Raw genomic sequence first — 26587 nt, 5'->3', positions numbered from 1 at the left:
CTCTATGGGGTTATGGTCAGGCGAGTTTGCTGGCCAATCAGGCACAGTGATACTGTGGTTATTAAACCAGGTATTGGTACTTTTGACAGTGTCAAGTCCTGCTGGAAAATGAAATTTCCATCTCCAAAAAGCTGTCAGCAGAGTGAAGCATGAAGTGCTCTAAAATTTACCTGGGGGACGACTGAGCTGACTTTGGTCTTGATAAAACACAGTAGACCTACACCAGCAGATGACATGGCTCCTCAAACCATCCCTGATTGTGGAAACTTCAGACTAGACCTCAAGCAGCTTGGATTGTGGCCTCTCCACTCTTCCTCCAGTCTCTGGGACCTTGATTTCCAAATGAAATGCAAAATTTATTTTCCTCTGAAAACAATACCTTGGACCACTGTGCAACAGTCCAGTTCTTTTTTTCCGTGGCTCAAGTAAGACGCTTCTGGCGTTGTGGCTTCACACAACAAATGTGACAGTTGTAGCCCATGTCCTGGATATGTCTGTGTGTGGTGGCTATTGAAGCACTGACTCCAGCAGCAGTCCATTCCTTGTAAATCTCCCCCAAATTTTTGAATGTCCTTTTTTTTAACAATCTTTTCAAGGCTGCGGTTATCCCGGTTGCTTGTGCACCTTTTTCTACCACACTTTTTCCTTCCATTCAGCCTTCCATTAATATGCTTGGATACAGTACTCTGTGAACAACTAGCTTCTTTAGCAATGATCTTTTGTGGCTTACACTCCTTGTGGAGTGTGTTAATGACAGCCTTCTGGACATCTGTCAAGTCAGCAGTCTTCCCCCTGATTATGTAGCCTGCTGAACCTAAGGGACCATTTTAAATGTTTAGGAAGCCTTTGCAGGTGTTTTATGGTAATTATTCAAATTTTCTGAAATAATGACTTTTGGGTTTTCATTGGCTGTAAGCCATAATCATGAACATGAACAGAAATAAACACTTGAAATAGATCACACTGTTTCTAATGACTATATACAGTGCCTACAAGTAGTATTCAACCCCCTGCAGATTTAGCAGGTTTACACATTCGGAATTAACTTGGCATTGTGACATTTGGACTGTAGATCAGCCTGGAAGTGTGAAATGCACTGCAGCAAAAAAGAATATTTCTTTTTTTTTTTTTTTTTTTAAACATCTTTTTATTAAATTTTAACCGAATTTCTTTTACAATCTGCTCTTATACAAAGAGCATTTCATTGATGACATTATAATCAAAACAGTCCCGCCCACCCCTCCCCCCGCTCTGCGTGCGACCAGAAGCAACTTAAAATGGTAACTTATGTAATTGGTATGTGTCCATTGAGCAGTTCAAAAAGGTACCAAGAGGTCTGTCCAAACTGAGATTTAAGTCTATCCTTAAGCACTGTAGCCAAGTTAGGTATAAATAAAGACCATGTTTCAAAGAAACGCTTAGTCAACTTCTCCTTATTCAACAGTGCATCCAGCCAGTCCATTTTGAATATGAACATTAGTTTTGTTTGGATAAACGCTAGAGAGGGTGCTTCAGGATTTACCCAGAGATGTAGGATACTTTTCCTAGTGGCCGAGGCCCAAATAGTTAACATTGCCCTGGTACCTCTCGGAAGCCTTTGTTGAGCCTCCTCAAACATGTTAAAAATCGTCCACTGTGGTGTCAGAGCAAACTGAATATTGTATGTGTTTTGTAAGACTGAGTGAACGCTTCTCCATACTCCCTGTATCTGAACACAGTCCCATAAGTGGTGAAACAGGTCAGTGTCTCTTATGCCACATTTAGAACAAGAGTATAAGGCATTTGTGTCCATTTTTGATTGAATTTTTGGAGTAATATATGCTCTATGTAGAATCATCAAGGCCATATCTGTGTAGCTACTGGACGACAGAAATTTACGTTGCAACAGCGTGGCTTGTAAAAAATCCTTTACCTCGAACTCTGGCATGTCTACCTTCCATTTTGCTGGACCTGTTGTTTTCCCCTCCCATGTCCAAACTGTACGCAACATTGAATAAACCTGACTAGTCGAGGACGCCTGGCTTCTTGCCCTCCTAAGAAAGTTATCCACACTTCCTCCAAGATCTCCCTTTGGCTTGTCAACAAGATATTTTTGTGCCAAGCTACACGCCTGAAGAAAAAGAAAAGGCTGACCCACAAAAGCTGGAAATCGTTGTGCCGCCTTCTCGTAAGAAAGCAACGACCAATCAGGTTCCATTAGATCTGCAGCATAAGCACAACCCTGCATTGACAATGTTTCATAAATCCTCGGAGGGCGACCCTGGAGGAATCTCGGATTTCCAATAAAGGGTTGAAGTGGGGAACTTGAAGTGTTAATTTTACCAAGTTTCCTCACCTTCCTCCACGTTAGTATAGTATGCCATAGTGTTGGATGATCCCTAACCTCACCCGGTATTTCCTCGTTCCCTAAATGCAGCAATGCTGTTAACGAGACTTGTGAACATAGCTATTGTTCCAATTGTACATTGGCAAAGTGAGATACTCCTCGCACTCAGTCCACCACATATCTAAAATTTGCTGCTAGATTATATCTGCCCAGATCTGGAAGATTTATGCCCCCTGCCCCTTTTGGTAATTGAAGCTTGATTAAGCTGATCCTAGTACGCCCCTTGTGCCCCCAAATGAATTTTCCAAAGGATGAATTTAGTAGCTGTTATTTCTTTTTTTATTTTATTTTAAATTGTAAAAAGTTTATGCAGAGTGTCATTTATTATTCAACCCCTCAAACCACAAGAATTCTGTTTGGTTCCCCTAAAGTATTAAGAAGTATTTCAGGCACAAAGAACAATGAGCTTCACATGTTTGGATTAATTATCTCTTTTTCCAGCCTTTTCTGACTAATTAAGACCCTCCCCAAACTTGTGAACAGCACTCATACTTGGTCAACATGGGAAAGACAAAGGAGCATTCCAAGGCCATCAGAGACAAGATCGTGGAGGGTCACAAGGCTGGCAAGGGGTACAAAACCCTTTCCAAGGAGTTGGGCCTACCTGTCTCCACTGTTGGGAGCATCATCCGGAAGTGGAAGGCTTATGGAACTACTGTTAGCCTTCCACGGCCTGGACAGCCTTTGAAAGTTTCCACCCGTGCCAAGGTTAGGCTTGTCCGAAGAGTCAAGGCTAACCCAAGGACAACAAGGAAGGAGCTCCGGGAAGATCTCATGGCAGTGGGGACATTGGTTTCAGTCAATACCATAAGTAACGTACTCCACCGCAATGGTCTCTGTTCCAGACGAGCCCGTAAGGTACCTTTACTTTCAAAGCGTCATGTCAAGGCTCGTCTACAGTTTGCTCATGATCACTTGGAGGACTCTGAGACAGACTGGTTCAAGGTTCTTTGGTCTGATGAGACCAAGATCGAGATCTTTGGTGCCAACCACACACGTGACGTTTGGAGACTGGATGGCACTTCATACGACCCCAAGAATACCATCCCTACAGACAAGCATGGTGGTGGCAGCATCATGCTGTGGGGTTGTTTCTCAGCCAAGGGGCCTGGCCATCTGGTCCGCATCTATGGGAAGATGGATAGCGCGGCCTACCTGGAGATTTTGGCCAAGAACCTCCGCAAACTCCATCAAGGATCTTAAGATGGGTCGTCATTTCATCTTCCAACAAGACAACGACCCAAAGCACACAGCCAAGAAAACCAAGGCCTGGTTCAAGAGGGAAAAAAATCAAGGTGTTGCAGTGGCCTAGTCAGTCTCCTGACCTTAACCCAATTGAAAACTTGTGGAAGGAGCTCAAGAGTAAAGTCCACATGAGACACCCAAAGAACCTAGATAACTTGGAGAAGATCTGCATGGAGGAGTGGGCCAAGATAACTCCAGAGACCTGTGCCGGCCTGATCAGGTCTTATAAAAGACGATTATTAGCTGTAATTGCAAACAAGGGTTATTACACAAAATATTAAACCTAGGGGTTGAATAATAATTGACCCACACTTTTATGTTGAAAATTTATTAAAATTTAACTGAGCAACATAACTTGTTGGTTTGTAAGATTTATGCATCTGTTAATAAATCCTGCTCTTGTTTGAAGTTTGCAGGCTCTAACTTATTTGCATCTTATCAAACCTGCTAAATCTGCAGGGGGTTGAATACTACTTGTAGGCACTGTATATTATATGTGTTTCCCTAGTTGTATTGAATCACTGAAATAAATTAACTTTTTGATGATATTCTAATGTATTGAAATGCACCTATAGATGCCTGCTTTGAACAATATTTTTTTCAAAATAAATGCTTTGGATTCCCCAGGATAGACACTGAGCAGCATGGGAGAGACGTTTCAAGTCTAAAAACAAAAACAGTGTGTGTATAGCGTACCTTGCAGTGTGAATATCTCTGAAACCTCATACTGCATTGCTACTGTCCAAAGCAGCAGTATGCAGGCAGTCTAATCTATTAGTGGCCACACTACCACCAAACCCAAAAATGGAAATGGAGTCTTATTCCATCATTCAAAGCTGTTGTATTCAGACAGAGCTGCCTGCTTTGAACAATAATTTGTTGAAAATAAATGCTTCGGGTTCCCAGGATACACACTGAACAGTATGGGTGAGCAGCTTCAAGTGTAAATGGCTGGGATGGCGGTAGCGGTCTAGCTGATATACGTCCAGCACAATTCCAAATCCAATTAGAAGCTTTTTAAATGCAGCAACGTGACTGTCCACCACTAAAGCAGAAAATTGGCTCCTGTGTGGGAACTGTTAAAACAGGCAGTCTAAAGCGGGCTTTACACGCTACGAGATATCTAACGAGATGTCGGCGGGGTCACGTCGTAAGTGACGCACATCCGGCATCGTTAGTGATATCATAGCGTGTGACAGCTATGAACGAGCAGAAATACTCACCTTCTCGTTCATCATTGACACGTCGCTCATTTTCTAAAAATCGAACGTCCGGTTGTTCATCGTTCCTGAGGCAGCACACATCGCTCTATGTGACATCCCGGGAACGATGAACACAGCTTACCTGCGTCCCGCTGGCAATCCAGAAGGAAGGAGGTGGGCGGGATGTTTACGTCCTGCTCATCTCCGCCCCTCCGCTTCAATGGCCGGCCGCTGTGTGACATCACTGTGACGCCGAACGTCCCTCCCCCTTCAGGAAGTGGATGTTCGTCGCCCACAGCGAGGTCGGTTGGAAGGTAAGTACGTGTGGGGGTTACAGCATTGTGCAACACGGGCAACAAATTGCCTGTGCCACACAAACGATGGGGGCGGGTGCGATCGCAAATGCGATCGCACGACATATTGAAACGTGTAAAGCAGCCTTAAGAATCGGTGCCCTGCTGAAAGTGCAGGCTTGGCACATGAGGAGCATGGGCATCTTTCATCAATCATCCCCTTGAAAATGAGAAAGTCAAGAACCTGTCACTTACTGTTTTTGAGTACTCTGTTGGATGGGGTTCCATAGCCCATCTCTGTTTTAATTGAGTACCGTATGGTGGATCTCGGGCAATGAAAGCTGTGAGCGTCAACCGGTTAAACAGGCTGTTTCAGGGCATTTTTAAGAATTTGATGGTATGTGGGGGAACTTTGTCAATTTTGGCTGTGTGGGTAAACTGGGAATATAGGCTATATACGGGACATTATTTGTTACACTTGTTGCTCTGTGGGTAAAATATGCCAATGTTTTAGGTCTTCCTGCTTTGAACAACAATTTTTTCAAAATAAATGGTTCAGAATACCGGGATAGACACTGAGCAGCATGGGTGAGCTGCTTTAAGTCTAAATGGCTTGGAGTAGTAAGTCTAACTGGCAGACCGCAAGCTCAATGACAAATCCCTCTACAAGCTTTTTAATTGCAACAGCTTTACTGTATGCATCAGAAGCTGAAAAATAGGTTCTGTAGGGGGAACTTGGAAAACAGGTTCTCAGGGGCCTTTTTAAAAAAAAATGTTCTGTGAGGGTACCTTACAATCTTGGCTGTGATGGTGAAATTTAAAAACAGGGTCGGCAGGGTGTAATGTAATGTGGGCTGCGCTTTAGGCAGAAACCATTTTAGTGCATGTCCGAACACCACCAAGGATTGGTGCACATTTCTCTGTCCGTGTTTTCTCCTACTACTACTCCGCTTCGTCCACTTCCCCCTCATCCGGTTAGCGTAGCATCTGCACGACCAACCTCAGCTCAGCCAGAGTGAAACAACAGCAGGCTGTTCTGTGACTCAGCTGTTTGGGGTTGAAATTCCCAAGTGAGCTGGAGGTGTGGCCAGACTCCGTATGGCCCATTTTAAAATTGTTGCTCTGTGGGGCAACTTTGCCTATCTTGACTGTGTGGGTGAACTGAAATACAGATTACATAAGGTAAATTTGTTAAACTTTTTTCTCTGTGGGGGAAGTCTGGCAATCTTGACTGTGTGGGTGAACTGGGAGTACAGGCTCTGTAAGGGCCCTTTTTTAAATTCTTGGTTTGTGGAGAATCTCTGAAATCCGTCTCTATGGGGTAACTGTTAACATTTTTAGTTTCTTCATATACTTGCTATGTAACCATAATTGCTATAGTCACAGAAGCCTTTTAAGTCATTTACCTAACCACATTTGTTTGAAAAGCAATTGGCATGCTCTTACACCCATTTAGGTTTCTTTTGCAGCCCACTAGCCCTTACAACAGCCATTTTACAGCCCTGAACTTGGGCTCCCCATTGACTTGCATGGGGTTCATTGTTCGGGGTCAAGCTTGGTTGCCAAACCCGTTGTTTGTTTTTTTTTGTCCGTGCTTGGATACAGCACTCTGTGAACAGCTAGCTTCTTTAGCAATGACCTTTTGTGGCTTACCCTCCTTGTGAAGTGTGTCAATGACTGCCTTTTGGACATCTGTCAAGTCAGCAGTCTACTCCACTATTGTGCAGCCAACTGAACCAGAATAAGGGACCATTTTAAACGCTTTGGAAGCTTTTACAGGAGTTTTGTGGTAATTATTCTAATTTTCTGAGATAATCCCTTTTGGGTTTTCATTGGCTGTAAGCCATAATCATCAACATTAACAGAAATAAACACTTGAAATAGATCACTCTGCGTGTGATGACTTTATATAATATATGCGTTTCCCTTTTTGTATTGAACTACTGAAATAAATTAACTTTTTGAGGATATTCTAATTTATTGAGATGCACTTGTGACATCTGATAGGTCCATCCCACAGGCAAAAGCTAGACCCTTACTCCTATCCCCTGGCCACAACACACCAGTCCAGGGGTGAGGCATTAACATCCCACTGTTAATACTCCAAATGAGCAGGACCTACGCCCACAAGTTACCACGACCTGTGCCAGATACCATCATTCCTCAACAGTTACCTCCTACCACCAGGACAAATACCTCTGAAACCAGCCTCTGAGCTATACCTAACCACCATCCTGGCCATGGGACACCTTACGAGGCCCGGACCTGCCAAACTCCCATTGCTTGCTCAATAGTGTCCTGCAAGCCCAACATCCATAAATCCATGCCAATTGCGTTTAGATGCACTCCATCCAACCTAATGTATTGCTTTAATGGTTTCTCCAACTCCTTGTGTCTGACCACCAACCAGCCATTCTTCGCCAAAAAGCGCCCCCAACATTGTTGACCTTAATACATGCCTTGTTGATCCGATCTACCAACCTCGTGTACCTTCATGTATGACGGGCCACAATATCTGACCATATGATGATTAATCCTGGGAAAGACAACCATAATCTCAATAGATCAAACTTTATCTCTCTGATCAGCTTCCGAGAAGAACAAACCCCTAAGTCATTAACGCCGACATGCAAAACCAGCACACTTGATGCCTGATCTATTCTCGTATAATAAGCTACCTCGGTGATCATCCCACGAATGCCAATACATCTGACCAGCGCCGCAGAACTGTTCTGCCCAATTTGTCAGCCCTCGGGATGCACATCAACCCTTAATGCTCCCCAGAACACGTAGGAGTGCCCCAGGATCCAAATCAAGCATGCACCTAAATAAAACAAAACAATTACCACCAAATATAGTTGTATACATCATCGACACATAACCGCACGGATTATATCTACCCACATCCTACGCCCCATCAAGTCAATAGCATGTCAGAGCGAACATAAGATAGGAACTGAGATAATGCCCATTTCCCAATCCTGTGAACCACACTGTCTCCCAGTTCCCACCGTGAACCTTCGGTTGCTGCCCCAATCTGAAACGAATGAGACCCATAATCTGCCGGTTTCTCCCCAAGACGAAACAGACACACCTTCAGGATTGCCACAAACTGAAACCTTGAAAGGGAAGAACCATCCTCATGTCTCAATAATGCACTGGGGCGGGGCGTGGCCTGCACGCTGATGGCGACGGCTGCTTGAAGGAGAGCTCTGTGCTAACAGCAGGATAAACCGGCTCTTATCAGCTCACAGATAACAGGATTACCAGCTACAGGAGGTGTGAGTAACCCCAGCCCCCAGCTATGCCTAAGGGGAGACCTAAAAAGACTGGCACTCCAGCCAAACTGACAGACTTCTACCCCCTGGATAGGGATCTCTGCTCACCAAGCAAGATGGCTTCACACTCAGCTTCTTCCCACTCCTCACAGGGAGGAACAGGCTGTTTAAGAGGCTGCACAGCCATTCCTTTGACAGAGGAAACAATGCAAGCTCTGCTGAAAACGCTGAGGGCTTCCTTGCAGGCTGATCTCAGAGAAATAGTAAGAGAGCTGAAGGAAGAGATCAGGTCTCTAGGGGTTCGCACAGAGCATGTAGAAACTAAGATGGCTGAGTTTGCAACATCACATAACAATCTGATAGATGCTAACACAGCTTTGGAAAAGGAGGTGGAGGCACTAAAGCTTAAAATCAGTGATATAGAGGACAGATCCCGAAGAAATAACCTAAAAATCAGAGGGATTCCCTCATCAGTAGCAGATAAAGACCTCCAGGAATACTTCCACAAGTTTCTGCAGCTTATACTCCCTGGATGGGACACCAGAGACCTGATAGTGGACAGGATTCATAGAGTCCCGAAAGCCAAAGGCATAGATCCAGCTCTGCCTAAAGATGTCCTGGCTAGACTTCATTTCTATAAAACAAAAGAAGCTGTGCTGCACACACTGAGGGGAAATCCAGCCCTGCCAGACACTTTCATGGGACTAAAAATCTTCCCAGATCTTTCTGCTGCAACTCTTAATAAAAGAAGAGAATTTGCCCACCTTTCTAAACTCCTTAGAGATCAAGACATCAAGTACAAGTGGGGTTTTCCGGTGAAGATGATAATTTTCAAAGATGGAGGCACTCACATATGTCATACTCCTTCTCAGCTGGGCAAATTGCTGGATGACTGGGGAATAGCCCACCCACCAAACCCTGGTGGGCAGGAGAATCATAGAGGCCCTCCAGACAGGATTAACCCTGAATGGTCAGTAGCTTAGCTGGGACTCCTTCCTGCTTATGGCACCTGCTGTCCCTGCTCCTGTGACACGGGATGTCACGTAGCCCCCCTGATGTTCTCGCCTATGGCGAGCGGTTATACACCGGGCACCCTATTCGGGGCAAACCGGTGTTGTTGGAATTTTTTTGTTTTTGTTCCTCTTCTCACAAATGTTCCTTAATTTTTTCTGGAAATTTCTCTCAATTCCTTGCTGGTCTAGCCCCTCTCATCCCTGATGGCGTTCCTGGGAATTCAACCCCCCCTGCGGCTCCAATATGAGAATTAAGATATTGTCTATTAATGTGAACGGGCTCAACTCCCCAGCAAAAAGGTCAATGATGTGGAGAGAGGTCAAGGCATCTAACTGTGATATAGCGTGCATTCAGGAGACCCACCTTCTTTCCACAGATAATAAACGGCTACTTCATCCAAGCTTCCAACACACCTTTTTTGCTAATGACTCAAAAAAAGAGGAGGAGTGGCCATTTTAATAAAGAACTCAGTGGCCTTTAAATTGATAAATGTCAGTTATGGAGCGGATGGAAGATATATTATTTTGTCTTGTTATATCAACAGCGTCCCTTATACCTTGGCAACGGTCTACTCCCCAAATTCATCACAATTGAACTTTGCTAGGAAATTTTTCCAAGCATTCAAAGATACTGCCACAGGGGCGGAGATCATCTGTGGAGACTTTAATATACCTGTAATACGCTCCATGGATTGCTCCAACACCAGCATCCCACATGCTAAGGAACTTAAGCATCTCATCAATGAATTCCATTTTCATGACATCTGGAGATATTTGCACGCATCAGAAAGAGACTATACGTTCTTCTCTTCCAGGCACCGCTCATACAGTAGAATTGATTTTTTTTTGGTCGACAGCAAATCTATAAGTAATTGTGTGGCAGCTGATATTGGTTTAATTACTTGGACAGATCATGCGCCGATCTCTTTGTCTGTTCAGGGTAGCTTTAATGTTCAAAATTCCCCTAGGTGGAGACTGAATACCAGCTTGCTTGGTAGGCAGAAGGTACATGATGAAGTAGAGTCAGTGTTAACAGAATATTTTAAACTTAATAATAATGGGGAAATTTCTGACGAGACCTTGTGGGCTGCTCATAAAGCCGTAGTCAGAGGGCAGCTCATAAAAATAGCCTCCATCCAAAAACGGAAAAAAGACGCAGATATTAAATATATATTAACCCGTATTCATCACCTTGAATCCCTGAATAAAGCCAAAGCATCCCCTAACTTGACTAAAGAAATTGTAACCCGTAGATTCCAACTAAGATCCCTACTCCTGCAAAAATACGAACATAATCTTAAAAAAAATAGATCGACATTTTATGCTATGGGGGATAGAGCGGGGTCCTTATTGGCAAGAAGGACGAAAAAACGTGAGATCCAATCTAAAATAGAATTCCTGAGGGACCCGAACGGAACAATCACTAGACATCCCATTGAAATAGCAGAAGCATTTGCGAAATACTATGAGGCGCTGTATAATCTAAAATATGATTCCAATACGTCACAGCCGACTCAAGTGGATATACAGGGTTTCCTAGACACCCTGGATCTTCCCCGGGTCTCAGATGAGCAATTAGAGGAACTTAATCTTCCCTTTACTACACATGAAATCCTAGGTGCCATCAAAATGACTAAGTCTAACTCTGCCCCGGGCCCCGATGGGCTGCCATACGAATATTACAAACAATTTACATCCACTCTGTCCCCCTTTATGTCAAAAACCTTCAATTTTTGGCAAAATAAAGGGTCAATTTCTCCAGACAACTTAGAAGCGATAATTATCACGCTACCAAAGCCAGGGAAACCTGCAGACACCCCGGGTAATTTTAGGCCCATCTCACTCCTAAATTGTGATGTTAAAATTTATGCCAAACTAGTGGCAGATAGACTTCACAAAGTGATCCCGACCTTAGTGGCTCCAGACCAAGTTGGGTTTGTGACAGGGAGGCAATCTAAGGATGGCACCAGACGGATGCTTGACTTGATTGGACTGGTGGAGATATCGGGTGAACCCAGTGCATTCCTGTCTCTTGATGCTGAAAAAGCCTTTGACAGGGTGCACTGGGGATACCTGGAGAGAGTTCTAACAAAATTCGGGTTCTTGGGGAACATCAAGTCATCCATTCTAGCCCTCTACTCTTACCCAAATGCGTCAGTGTTGGCATCGGGGTTTCTGTCATCTAAATTTCAAATAAGTAATGGCACCCGCCAGGGGTGTCCATTGTCTCCCGCTATTTTTGCTTTAGTGGTAGAACCTCTGGCGGAAGCTATACGAAAAAACATAGCCATTTCTGGTATAAGAGTTGGGGAATTTGAACATAAACTTGGTTTATACGCAGACGATGTGATAATTTCCTGTTCTAACCTTGCAGTGTCGATTCCAGCAGTGGTGAACACATTATCAAACTTTTCTAAAGTGTCGTATTATAAGCTTAATGCGGCAAAGTCTTTGATACTGCCGTTTAATGTACCGGCGGAGGCCAGGAGTGCGCTGGAGGGGGCCTTTCAATTCAAATGGTGCGACAGGGGGATACCTTATTTGGGTATTAAGCTGACACCATCGCAGATGTTAATTAAAGAAAATTTGGAACCTCTGATCCAAAATTTAGAAAAGGAATTGGGAAGATATGAAAAAATATCATTGTCCTGGATGGCCAGGATACAGTCCTTTAAAATGGTTTTCTTACCCAAAATATTGTATGTGCTCAGATGCCTTCCCATCAAAATTTCTCACAAAACCCTGATGAAACTTCAATCGTTGACTAACAAATTTGTCTGGGGTAATAAAAGGGCTAGGGTCGCAGGTAAAGTGTTATACCCCCCATATGACTTAGGGGGATTGGGCACCCCAAACATAACGGCATATTATAAAGCCTTACTAATTGAATCACTAAAGGAATGGTGGCGTCCAGGTAATTCACATAGATGGGCTCAGATTGAAAATTTCCTGTCCCGCCAGGGCTCGGTCAGAAGAATGATGGAAGCAGAATATTTGAGCCGTTCACGGTTCTCCCCGTGTGTTCCCACCATGTCAGCCTCCCTGGAGGTCTGGCGAAATGACTTGATTCATAAGATTCAGATTCCTCTTTCAGAGATTTCCCTCAAGTCGTTGGAATCTCAAATCCCCTTTTTGAATCTGGCCAGGTGGGAGGGATCGGGCATTACAGTGCTGGCGGATCTATACTCTGATTTGGGTGTTAACCCCTTTAATGAAATAGTACGGGAACACCCCTCTTTAAAGGGCTGTTTCTATCAACACATCCAAATTAGTCATTTTCTGGCCTCTAAATTTCCTCCAAAGTCAAAGCCTCTGTTACCTACAACAAAAGCTTTGGTATTTAAAAAGATAATTAAATCCAAAGGTATCTCCTCGACATACAAATGGCTCAATAACCCCCCCGAAGAGCAAAAATCTCCTTATATGAATAAATGGGACGTGGAGTTGAGTGTCTCTACCTCACCTTCAAACTGGCACTCGGCATCAGCAAATATCCAAAAATATTCCAAGTGTATAAATCATCTGGAGCAACTGAAAAAAGTACACCTGCGATGGTATCGGTCCCCAGCCAACTTAGCACAGTTCCTCCCAAATTATTCGCCACATTGTTGGAAGGGCTGCCTCCAAAGGGGTACTCTTGGTCACTGCTGGTGGGCGTGTCCCAAGGTTTTCTCGTTCTGGTTGGAGGTGTTTGGCCTGATGGGTGAGCTGACAGGCAATCGTATTAATCCGAATCCGGCTCTGGCAGTGCTAAACGTGGGTATAGAGGAGTTCTCTTGGGAATCCAGGGGTTTATTAGTTCACATTCTAGTAGCTGCCAGATATTGCATAAGTTTGCACTGGAAATCCCCAAAGACGCCTACATTAGTTGAACTATATAACCGAATTAATCTCCAATGCCAATACGAGTTCTGTCTGGCTCACTCCATCCGCGCCAAAAACAAAATACTTCAGATTTGGGACACGTGGTTAAACTCTGTATATGCATCCCCTGTCAGGCATCTGTTTCCAGGGCAAACTGTTGATAATTAAAAAAACGGGTCAAATAGGCTCAAAGTGTGTGTTACGCAGGGAGTTCACCCATACCACATGTCAATAGTCAAGGTGTTTAAATCTCTGTTGTTGTTACTGCTCGGGCTGCCCCAAAACGCCATCCAATTCCCTCCCTCCCCCCTCCCCCTCCCTGGTTGCCTCCTTGCAACCATCCATGGTTCTCCCCCTCTCCCCCACCTCTCTCTCCCCTCCCTTTTCTTATCTTCCTTTCTTACTCTCTGGTTCTGGTTGTTTGGATCCCTCATTTTGAGGATTAAAGAGTAAATTGGTAGGTTGATTCTATACGTATTGGGTATTGATTAACCTAAAAAAGTTGCAACTTGCATCAGACATGATTGGTGGTGGTGTGACAGGAAATGTGAATCATAATCAAAGGTGACACTACCACATGTTACAGCGTTGTTTTCTTTGTGTATTATTGCCAATGATACCTGAATTTCTCCTTTTTTTTTGTAATGAAACTTCCTACAATAAAAAATTGATTGGATTAAAAAAAAAAAATAATGCACTGGGGCGACCCCTGCAAGCAATCAAAAAATGTTGGACTATGCCAACAAGACATAACTGATGACCTAGGAACGCATAAACGACCACCAATCTCCCACGGCCCACCTGATCAGTTTTGGAATGCCACAACAGGCAATCAATCCTGTCATCAAGTAAACCAATGTCACTCAACAAAAGGCTCCCACTAACTTACTGGAAGGGCTGACTAACTCACTGATCCGAAAGATACTGTAAAAAGCCAAAACAAAAGCCACTGCCAGAAATGCCACCTCATATTCCGAAAAACAGAATGTCTTTAAACAGGCCAACATTCTGCCTAACAACTCAAATGAGATGGGCCTAGAGGAGTCGGACCCCCGATCGCAGGGGATCGTGGCAAGAGGCTCGGATCTGTCAAGCAGGACTGCCGGCGGCTTTGCACCATCACCGGTCCGGGACCGAGGCACGACGGGGTACGTGAACCCTACGTCGGGGAGTAGCTGCATGCAACCCGATAATTTATCCGTGGAGAACGGAGTCTTCAAGATTCGTTCCCAACCGTTCCAAAATCAGGGCACTAGTGCTACGAGGGGGATAGGACTTTCCATCCAAAACGGTCCAGAAAATCCCAAGCGTGAGCCCTGAGAGAAAGCTCCCACTCTTAGCCACAGTGGGAAGCGGGACCCGACAAGTTTCACACTACCGGAACCACCTGAGAAGCAAACTTAGTGCCCAGAGGCAGGTCACGGATCACCAGGCAGCACCATTGGGGACGGGACCCGAACTAGCTCCCCTCAGCGGCAGCGGTGTCCAGAGATTTGGTTTAGACGGTTGTCAGTGTCTGCTTAATGGACTCAGTGAATAAAAGAGAATCCCACGGCCCTATCCACACACCGAGTCCTTGGGGCATTCCCCCCTACCCATGGAGGGTTCCAACACCTGGCTATCCCGTTCCATCACCCCGAGTGCTCCCAACTGCAGCGGTGGTACTCTTAATTACTACACACCACGGGTGGCGTCATGAACTCTATAATCCCTTGTAAATACCCCCTTCATTTGAGTGGCCGCACGACCCCCGGGTCCGGAGACCCTCGAGCCACTGAGAACCCGGATCTTGAGCAGTTCGGCTGCTTCCACGGGGGCGGCACATTCTCTGTTACATGATAGAATAGTATTTAGAAAAACGGACGTTACTAAGATGGTCCGTGTGCCGTCTGTGTGACATCCGTTTTTTTCTCGCACCCATAGATTTGCATTGGAGAGTCTCGCACAAGAAACTCTAGAAATCGCAGCATGCTGCATTTTTTTTCTCAGTCCGATTTGGACTGAGACAAAAAAAGCAGATCGGAGCTGCCTCATTGATTAACATTAGCCCGAGTGCAATGCGAGATTTTCTCGCATTGCACTCGTGCAAGTCAATCGCAAGTGGGACACCGGCCTTATGGGAGCATTGAAGACCAGTAGAGCACAACACTCGACTATATCCAACGGTCCCATTAAGAATATAACCCCCAGCGATCGGGAAGGTATCCCTTATTCTAAAATTAAATTACCAAATTGGGAATACCTCTTTAGGAATGCCATATTATGGGCATGGTTACAATTGCCTGTGGAAAGATATTTACCTTCAGCTCTACAATTTATTCAACAATGTTTTTTCTATAACATTGCAACATTTCCGTGTAAAATCTAGATGAGCTGGTCTCAGTAATGATGTTTGGGCACCATGAATCATGGGACAGGCTCCCTGTGAAAACATTTGTCTATACCAGGGGTCAGGGCCGGATTATAGGCGGGGCAGGCGGGGCTTCAGCCCCGGGGCCCCCACCATAAGAGCTTCCAAGGGGGCCCCCACCACCAGGGCCATACTTGCCACCCGTCAGCAATTTTTTTTTTTTTTTCTTCACACCCTCTCCCCCTCCGTAAAGACAGTCTAATACATCAGCTGTGTTTTCGGGGGAGGGGGAGAGGTGTGCACACCTACATTTATTTGTATCTGCGTCTCTAAGACGCAAAAACAAACTGCGGGCGCAGGACGCTGATTGACCCCGGAAGTAGTTTGTACTTCCGGGGTCAGAGGTATGCCTGCTCCCTGCTCTGCTGCGGGGTCCAATGCCGCGGCCGTCACAGCAGGACGCCGCCCAGGCCGCGGATGAGAAGACCGGCACCGCGGCCGCGGATGAGAAGACCGGCACCGCGGCCGCGGATGAGAAGACCGGCACCGCGGCCGCGGATAAGAAGACCGGCACTGCGGCCGCGGATGAGAAGACCGGCACCGCAGCCAGGAGAGGAGACTCACCGGAGCAGGAGGATGGCCGCGGCACCGGAACAGCAGCAGGAGGACGGCGGCCTATACCGGAGCTGGAGCAGCAGGAGGATGGCATCAGAGCAGGTAAGGGCAGAGCTGAAGAAAAATGTGTGGTGTGTGAAGCAGAGCTGTGTGAGAAACAGAGCTGTGTGAGAAACAGAGCTGTGTGTGAAGCAGAGCTGTGTGTGTGTGTGAAGCAGAGCTGAAGAAAGATGTGTGGTGTGAAGCAGAGCTGTGTGTGAAGCAGAGCTGTGTGTGTGTGAAGCAGAGCTGTGTGTGTGTGAAGCAGAGCTGTGTGTGTGTGAAGCAGAGCTGTGTGTGTGAGAAGCAGAGCTGTGTGTGAAGCAGAGCTGTGTGTGTGTGAAGCAGAGCTGAAGAAAGATGTGTGGTGTGAAGCAGAGCTGTGTGTGAAGCAGAGCTGTGTGTGAAGCAGAGCTGTGTGTGAAGCAGAGCTGTGTGTGTGTGAAGCAGAGCTGTGTGTGTGTGAAGCAGAGCTGTGTGTGAAGCAGAGCTGTGTGTGAAGCAGAGCTGTGTGTGTGTGAAGCAGAGCTGTGTGTGTGTGAAGCAGAGCTGTGTGTGAAGCAGAGCTGTGTGTGAAGCAGAGCAGTGTGTGTGTGTGAAGCAGAGCTGTGTGTGTGTGTGTAGCAGAGCTGTGTGTGTAGCAGAGCTGTGTGTGTGTGTGAAGCAGAGCTGTGTGTGTGTGTGTAGCAGAGCTGTGTGTGTAGCAGAGCTGTGTGTGTAGCAGAGCTGTGTGTGTGTGTGTGTAGCAGAACTGTGTGTGTGTGTGTGTGTGTGTGAAGCAGAGCTGTGTGTGTGTGTGAAGCGGAGCTGTGTGTGTATATATGAATCAGAGCAGTCAGTGCGGCACCCCAGAGCGCTAAGCCACCCATCCCAGTAATGTGTACGCCACCAGAGCTGTTTGCCACTCCAGCAACATCTATGCCCCCCCAGTAACGTCTATGCCCCCTGCCCCTCCTGTAATGTATATATTGTAGGCCCTAGCCCCTTCTGTGATGTATATACAGCAGTGCTGTGTCAGTGTGCATGGTGTGCAGTCATGTTAGTGATGGCCATCATGCAACACAGCCACATGTCCTGGAGATGCTGGACGGAAACAAGCGGGGGAGGTGAGTGATGCTGCTTGTGACTTCTCCATATTAACACCTGTAATGCGTCTGTGTCTGCATGTGTGTCAGTGTATATGACTGTGTATATATTTGTCTGTTTAAATGTATTTTTGTGAATTTGTCTTCAAATATGTATATGTACGTATGCCTGTATGTGTATGTGCGTGTCTGTGTGTGGATGGGGCCCACTAAGACTCAACCGGGGACCACAAAAACCTGGAGCCGGCCCTGGCTGCCTTAACATTGGGATGAATAAATAAATATGTGAGCAACTCTACTTTCTGTGTATAAGTGATGGCTGTGAGTGATCCTGGACTGTATCTGTATTATACTGTGTATAAGTGACGGCTGTGAGTGATCCTGGACTGTATCTGTATTGTAGTACTGTAAATCTGAATGTGGCAGAACAGGAGAAGATAAATGTTCATTAAATTTATATCTAAATGCTACAGTTCGCGCTCTACTGTTATGGCTAAAAATGTTAACGTTTATGGGGCCCCCACCAGATTTTCTGCCCAGGGGCCCCCACCAACCTTAATCCGGCCCTGCCAGGGGTGCACAATCACATTTGGGCTATGCAAAACTAAACATCAGGACTAACAATGACATGTTTGTGTCTTAACAGTTCAAGACAAACGACAGCCAAATTTTTCTGATGAAACCAAAGAAAGCTGTGATAGCAATCAATGTGCTGCTGTCTATGTTTTATCTGCCTGCATTGATCTCTCTCCATAGGTCTTGTAAAATACACGCGTGAGCGCCCTCTGCTGGTTACTTACCATCACCTTCCTTGTCAGAGGGAAATGAAGCCGCGTACAGCTGGCATGACTGTGTGCACACATATCGCTTTTTTTTTGTGTTTTTTAAATACGGTTTTGTCACAAATCTGCAAGTAAATCCTGATGCCAGCAAAGCCAATGAGAATTTTTCAAGTGTGCACACATTCAGGATTTTAGGTTGCAGCGTTTTTGGCTGCGTTTTCACAATTGAAAGCAATGAAAAAAGCATTAAAAAAGCATTAAAAATGGGCCAAAACACGGCAAAGCTCGGCAAAAACGCGAGTTTTCTGCTGCAGCATTTCTCCTGCCAGAATATGCAGATTTAGTGCAGAAAATTTCCGCAAGCAAATCTGCAATGTTTTAACATAGTCTTATAAAAGCCCTGTGTTCCTGGCACTGGTATAAGGTCACTGTGTGACTGACCCTTTAGGGGAAACTATGAGTTTTATTTTATGCCATCTGTAATCGCTGTTGGAGTTAAATAATTTCTTCTTGAATATTTGACACATTTTTTGATTTATTAATTAAAAAAAGCCCTAGACATACAGTTGAAACCAGAAGTTTACATACACTATCTAAAAAGACACATCTGCATGTTTTTCTCACTGTGTGACAGGAAATCAGAATAAACCTTTACCATTTTAGGTCAATTAGGAACTAAAATTATTTAGGCTAGTTTCACACTTGCGTTGAACGGCATCCATCACAATGCGTTGTATAACACGTGACGGATGCCTTGCAAAAAGTGTGATAATAAAGGCCACGGATTCCAGTGAAATAACGCGTTGCGTTAAGTTTTCTTTAACCGAGAGAGAGAGCTCCCATCTTCACCGCACACACCCCGACATTACCGCCTACATCACCGCACACACCCCAAAATTACCGCCTACATCACCACACACATCCCGACATTACCGCCTACATCACCGCATATATCCCGACATTACCACCTACATCACCGCACACACCCCGACATTACCGCCTACATCACCGCACACATCCCGACATTACTGCTACATCACCACACACACCCCGACATTACCGCCTACATCACCGCACACATCTCAACATTACCGCCTACATCATCGCACACACCCCGACATTACCGCCTACATCACGGCACACATCCCGACATTACCGCCCTCATCTTCACCGCACACATCCCGACACTACAGCCCTCATCTTCACCGCACACACCCCGACACTACCGCCCACATCATCACCGCACACATCCCGACAGTACAGCCCTCATCTTCACCGCACACATCCCGACATTACAGCCCTCATCATCACCGCACACACACCGGCACTACCGCACCCATCATCCTCACACAGACACACCGACATTACCTCAGTGACGTCCCCGCTTCACTTCAGTTGCTGCGTGGAGCTCACAGGAGCGGCGGTGTTCTACGGCCGCTCCTGTCAGCTTCATGTAGCAGAGCTGGATGCATCGTAGGACCTCATGTGGATTACGCTGGACCTGGAGGGGTATTTGGGGATTTTAATAAAGTGGTGAAAGAGGGTGTTTTTTTGTCATTTATTCCAAATAAAGGATTTTTTCGGGTGTATGTGTTTATTTACTTTCACTTACAGGTTAATCATGGATGGTATCTTGGGGAGACGCCTGCCATGATTAACCTAGGACGTAGGGGGGCTTTACACGTTGCGACATCGCTTCTGAAATATCGTCAGGGTCACGTCGTTAGTGACGCACATCCGGCGCCGGTAACGACATCGCAACGTGTAAATCCTAGATGCGCCGATAAACGATCACAAAAGCGCTGAAAATCGGTGATCTGTGTAGCGTCGTTCATTTTCATAATGTCGACTCGACCGCAGGTACAATGTTGTTTGTCGCTCCTGCGGCAGCACACATCGCTGTGTGTAAACCTGCAGGAGCAACAAACATCTCATTACCTGCATCCCGACGGCAATGCGGAAGGGAGAAGGTGGGCGGGATGTTATGTCCCGCTCATCTCCGCCCCTCCGCTTCTATTGGCCGGCCGATTAGTGACGTCGCGGTGACGTCGCTGTGACGCCGAACGCACCTCTCCCTTGAAGGAGGGATATTTCGGCAGTCACAGCGACGTCGCCGAGCAGGTATGTGCATGTGAAGCTGCCGTAGCGATAATGTTTGCTATGGCAGCAATCACCACATATCGCATGTGCGACGGGAGCGGGTACTATCGCGCTGGACATCGCTAGCCGATGCTACCGATGTCGCAACGTGTAAAGTACCCCTTAGTGGCAGCTATGAGCTGCTGACAATAACTCCTTATTACCTCGATTGCCACCGCACCAGGCAATTCGGGATGAGCTGGGTAGAGTCCCGGGACTGTCACATCTAATGGATGCGGCAATTCCGGGCGGCTGATGGCTATTTTTAGGCTGGGGGCTCCCCATGACGTGGGGCTCCCCATCCTGAGAATACCAGCCTTCAGCCGTGTGGCTTTACCTTGGCTGGTATCAAAATTTGGGGGGACTGCACACTGTTTTTTTTAATTATTTATTTATTTATTGTACTGCACAATATAGACCCGCCCACCGGCGGCTGTGATTGGTTGCAGTGAGACAGCTGTCACTCAGCGTGGAGGCGGGTCTGACTGCAACCAATCATAGGCGCCGATGGGCGGGGGAAGCAGTGAATACGAGATTGAATAATGGGCGGCCAGCTTTTTCAAAAGAGGAAAAGCCGCCGGAGCTTTGTGACAGCTGTGCAGCGTCGCGCCCGTGAATGGTGATTATGAGCGAGGGGAGAGGTGGGAGAGAGACCAGGAGTGATTTGAAATGATTTCAATCGTTCTGCTGGACATGCTGAGCATGCGCAGTACAACATGACGAAATCTGTCAGCGGATTCCGCTGCTTAGCGCATAGCGGCGGAAACCGCCACCATAGACAATCATTAGACACCGTGGCAGATTCCAATGGAATCCGTCAAGGTGCGCTATTTTAACGATACAAAAAATGCTACATGCAGCGTTCCCTCCGCCCGACGCAGCGTCAAAATAACAACGCTGCGTCGTGCAGCGGATGCAACGCAAGATCATCCGTTGCTATCCGTAGCTAATAGAAGTCTATGAGAAATATAACGGTTTCCTGCAACGGTTACCGTAATTCCTATAATCTCAAGGCTGCGGATAGCAATGGAAGCCGTCCAACGCAAGTGTGAAAGTAGCCTTATATTTGCCAAATGCCAGACTGACCCCTGAAACCGGGACAATGCCACTGAATCCAGTACAGTTGGGAACCGTGCATACATGTACGTTGGGGAATGAGATTCCTTACCACAATTCAATGTACATGTACGCAAATGCTCTAAAATGTCACTACACTAAATGATACAGTGAGGGTTTAATAAGAACTACTGTCCTGGACATCGCAAACAGCCAACCCGGGACCAATCATCTTTGTTCCTTATTGCTGTGATTGGTCCCGGGCTGGCTTCCTTCATGTTCCCGGTGTCCAGGACAGTAGTTCTTACAAAACTCTCACTCAATCAATCAATTGGTGCGGTGACAGTTTATTGCAATATCTTACATGTTTGTCCGGGTGAGGGCACAGACCACGTCAGGGGGGCTACTCGAGGCGCTTGGATCCGGGATCGTGGCTGTGGCTTGAGTGGCAGCCAGATCCAGGGCTCGTGCAGCAGCCCGTCGCCCACAACTTAATAAAGGGTAAAGGGTGTATTTACAGGGGAAGAGTTTGTCAGTGATGCCACCCGTGGGTTGCGGTGATAGTTTTGTGACACCGCCACTGCCTTTGTATGGGACGTCCGGGGCTGATGGAGCGGGGCAGCAAGATGGTATCACTCAATCACTCAAATCAAATCACTCAAAGTCCAAGTAGTAAACCAAGTGCCGGATACCGGTAGACTCCGGAGGGGTGTGCTCGTGTCCCACACACCGGTTGACAGGACAGGGGCCCTTCCTCCTGCACTTCAGTGTTTTGTCTTGTGTGTTGACTAGTCCGCATGAAACGGGAAAAGTCCGCTCCCGGTGTCTTTGCTGTGGGAGCTGTTGCCCACGAGAACTGACCCTTGGGATTTTTGCAGGCACTTGCAGACGCCCTATCCCCCGCGTTGGGCTTCCATCTCGCTCTATCTGGGCTTACTGGTGGACAAGACGTGGAATCTTGTCCTCGTCTTCCTAATTGACAAGGGGCTTGAAGCTGTCCTCGCCCTAGGGTCCAGGCACCCCGACTGTGCACGGCCTCTGGACCGGATTCCCGCTGTCGGCATCGGTGCGCTACAACCCTGCCCCGGTCCACTTAAGGTCTCCCGCGACCGGATCTCCGTCGCCTGTGGCCCTGCTCTGCCGTCTGCCACCTAGTCAGCTCAGGTAGTCCAGTAGTCCGGGAGCTACAACCCCCGACTACCACTTCACTCCTCTCACTTCCTCTGTCTACTACACACTGTGTCTCCGCTCTAACTCTACTGACGTGTTCCCTCCCCTGACATCTCAGGACCCCTATGTGGGCGTCACCATCTGCCTGGCCCCGCCCACTGGTGTGTCCCTATTGTCCTGGGGGGGTGACTAGGCTTTGTGGCTGGTGTTTGTACCTTTGTGTGGGTTGTGTTGGTAAGGCAAGGAGGAGAGAGTCCTGCATCTGCAGGATGGATGCAGTCTCCTGTGACAACCTGGTTTTGCCAGGGCGTCACATGTACATTGCAATGTAGTAAGGAATCACATTTCCCAATGTGCATATATGCATAGCTCCCAATCGTACCAGATTCAGCGGTGATCAGTATAGACCAATCACAGTGAAGCAGTTTGATTTAGCCTGCTTTTCCAGCTGTGAACTTCTGAGTAATGTCACAGAAAAGATCAAAGACAGCTATCAAGCACTGCGGGAGGGTGTTATATACCTTCCTACCACAGTCATGACCTGTGCTATCACAAATCATTTATCCTCTGTGAGGTAGCGTGGTCGGCTGCGCAGCAGAAGACACGGGATCCAGGCACCAAGGTTCACAGCACACGGTTTATTATCCAAAGAAAAGTCCACAATAGTACATATGTGCCTTTCCGGCAGAGAACTCAGGGAGTTGTGATCACTCCCTCACACCCGGCACACCTGCCCTCCTCCCTGTTTCCTTTTAACCCTTCCTTAAGCCTGTAGGGAAACAGCATTAAGCCTGGAGTGGAGTTGCTTTCTATCATGGAGTGAGCACAACCGGGGCGAGACATACCGGCCGTCATAGATAACCCCGGTCACAGTCTCACACCTCCTAAATGCCACAGTCAATAGCGACAGCAACATCTAGAGAGTTAATCCCATCATTTCCCCCATGATCACGTGTTCCAGGAGATCACAAAGGCAATCGCTTGGTCCCAGAGGTTATGTGGCGCCCCTGAGGCTTCAGTCGCCACGGGGTGCTTCACCTCACCAGAGGTGCAGTATTCATCCCGGGTAAGGAGGAGGTCATTGCCGGTAAAACCAGCACAAACCACCAAAACACACAGTTAGTTGCCCTCTTACCGGGACTGTGCTAAGGTAGAGACTTGGGGGGTGGCCATCACTAATGTAGTGGACCCTCTACTCACTAGTTCAGGAACCAGGGGGGAGGAGCTTATCACAGGGGAGCAAGGCGACACACATGCACACATTTAGTTAGTCAGCAACCAGGAAACAAGTGAGACGCAGGAGGACACGGTCGCTGAGGGGAGAGCTACGCCATAACTCCCTCAGGACTGAGCGCCCACAGAACGGGGTGCAGAGTCCTAAGCTGGGGGGCACTTCACGTCCCGCCAGCAGAATCTGCCAGGTAGAAGATTTCAAGTCTTCTGACACACATACAGTGCCCGGGGCACAGCAGCATATAGAGCCAGGGGTCGTGACCATAGGGCGGCCTCATCTACGGACTCGCGCTGCCTGCTGTACGGGACTGGAAAGAAACCATTCCCAGCACTCGAGTCCTAGCATAGCTTCAAGCCACAGAGACTCACACAACATGGCGCAGGGAGGAAGGACTCACTGAAAGAAACACCGGTTCTGACCTCCGAACTATCCGGGATGGAGCCCATGACAGAGGAGTCCGGCAGTCCAAAGGCGGTGACATCTCAGTGAGTAAAGAATTTTATCTGCAACCCATGTGTCGTGCCTTCCTTCCAACTCCTTAGCAGCGCAGCAGCCAGAGTGGACTACTACTCATCACCTCCCTGTGGGCCCAAGCTCTGCCTGTGGAGAGCTGTACCAACCTAGCTGCACTACCACCGGCCCTCAGAGGAAACTCCTTGCAGCAGCGACCCCCATATTATAGCCGCACACCACAGGTGGCGTCACAAATAACTACAAGCCCCATCATCCCAATCTCCCCTTTCTTTATTGACACCTACGGGGTCACAGAACCGGGCCAGACCGCTGTGACATCCCAAACCGGCCCAGTGACGAGTAACCCTCCCCCCAAGACCCTGTGGGCGCGTCAGCTACCATGGCAACCACGACGCCAGGTAGTAGGCTCGGAGTCTGCCAGCTGACAGGCCAAGTGACAGTGTAAAACTGACAGCTCACAGGCACTGCAGTACATGTGTACTGTAGTGCATGAGATCAGCAATAAACATGTAAAATATCCAAGTCCTGTAGTAGGACTAAGTAAAAATGTAAAAAAAATAATAGAATTTGTAAAAATGTAAAAGAAAAGCAGAAAAAAAAAAAAAATATATATATATATATATATTTGTATGCAAGTCAAATATATACAGGATTGTACAGTAGCAAATGGCTGCTGTGTGATCCTGTGTATAGCGATCACTAACTGCAGAGAAAACAAAAGGATAAGAATGTGCCTGCACTAAAGGTCCAGTCACACTAAGCAACTTACCAGCGATCCCAACAACGATAGGGATCGCTGGTAAGTTGCTAGGAGGTTGCTGGTGAGATGTCACACTGCGACGCTCCAGCGATCCCACCAGCAACCTGACCTGACAGGGATCGCTGGAGCGTGGCTACACGAGTTGCTGGTGAGCTCACCAGCAACCAGTGACCAACCCCCAGCGCCGCGTGGAAGATGCTGCGCTTGGTAACTAAGGTAAATATCGGGTAACCAACCCGATATTTACCTTGGTTACCAGCGCACGGAGCTACACGTGCAGAGAACAGGGAGCAGCGCACACTGAGCACTGGCTCCCTGCTCTCCTAGTTACAGCACACATCGGGTTAATTACCCGATGTGTGCTGCAGCTAAATGTGCACAGAGCAGGGAGCAGCGGACAATGCTTAGCGCTGGCTCCCTGCTCTCCTAGCTACAGCACACATTGGGTTAATTAACCCGATGTGTCCTGCAGCTACATGTGCACAGAGCAGGAGCCGGCACTGACAGTGAGAGCGGCGGAGGCTGGTAACAAAGGTAAATATCGGGTAACCAAGGACAGGACTTCTTGGTTACCCGATGTTTACTGTGGTTACCAGCCTCCGCAGGAGCCGGCTCCTGCTGCCTGCACATTTAGTTGTTGCTGTCTCGCTGTCACACACAGCGATCTGTGCTTCACAGCGGGACAGCAACAACTAAAAAATGGCCCAGGACATTCAGCAACAACCAACGACCTCACAGCAGGGGCCAGGTTGTTGCTGGATGTCACACACAGCAACATCGCTAGCAACGTCACAAAAGTTGTTCGTTAGCAGCGATGTTGCTAGCGATGTTGCTTAGTGTGACGGGGCCTTAAGGCTATGTGCGCACGTTGCGTATTTGTATGCAGTTACGCTGCAATCTGCACCGCAGCGTAACTGCATGCGTCCTTCTATGGAGATTGTGCAGGGGCCGTGCACACGTGGCGTCTTAGAGCGCAGCGCTTCGGCTGCTGCCCGAAGCGCGCGTTCTAAGAAGTGACATGTCACTTATTCCTTGCGCTCTGCATGCATCCCCCGCTCTGTCTATGGGAGGGGCTGCACTCAGAGCGCATGGAATCGGCTTTTTTTTTTCACTACGGACTCTTTCTGCAGCGATTTGAAGCGCACGTGTGCTGTTCAAATCGCTGCAGAAATTTCTGCAGGACAGAACGCTACATGCGCACATACACTTACACTGTGTGTGCGTGAGCAGGAGGAAAAGAGAAAAAAGAAAAAGAAAAAAAATGGATCCAGGACCAAACGATTATATATAAAAATAGAAAAAAAAATTATTACAAATTCTTCGCGGCATTTCATAGTATAATGACATCAGGCATACAAGACACCTTACACGTTTCAGACAAACACATTAAAAACGTCCTTAAGGCCCTGTCACACACAGAGATAAATCTGCGGCAGATCTGTGGTTGCAGTGAAATTGTGGACAATCAGTGCCAGGTTTGTGGCTGTGTACAAATGGAACAATATGTCCAGGATTTCACTGCAACCACAGACCTGCCAAAGATTTATCTGTGTGTGTGATGGGGCCTTAAGGGTATGTGCGCACTAGGCGTTTTTTTCACGC

Source organism: Anomaloglossus baeobatrachus, chromosome 1 (assembly GCF_048569485.1).
Source record: "Anomaloglossus baeobatrachus isolate aAnoBae1 chromosome 1, aAnoBae1.hap1, whole genome shotgun sequence".
Classification (NCBI taxonomy): Eukaryota; Metazoa; Chordata; class Amphibia; order Anura; family Aromobatidae; genus Anomaloglossus; species Anomaloglossus baeobatrachus.
This window is presented reverse-complemented; position numbering follows the sequence as displayed.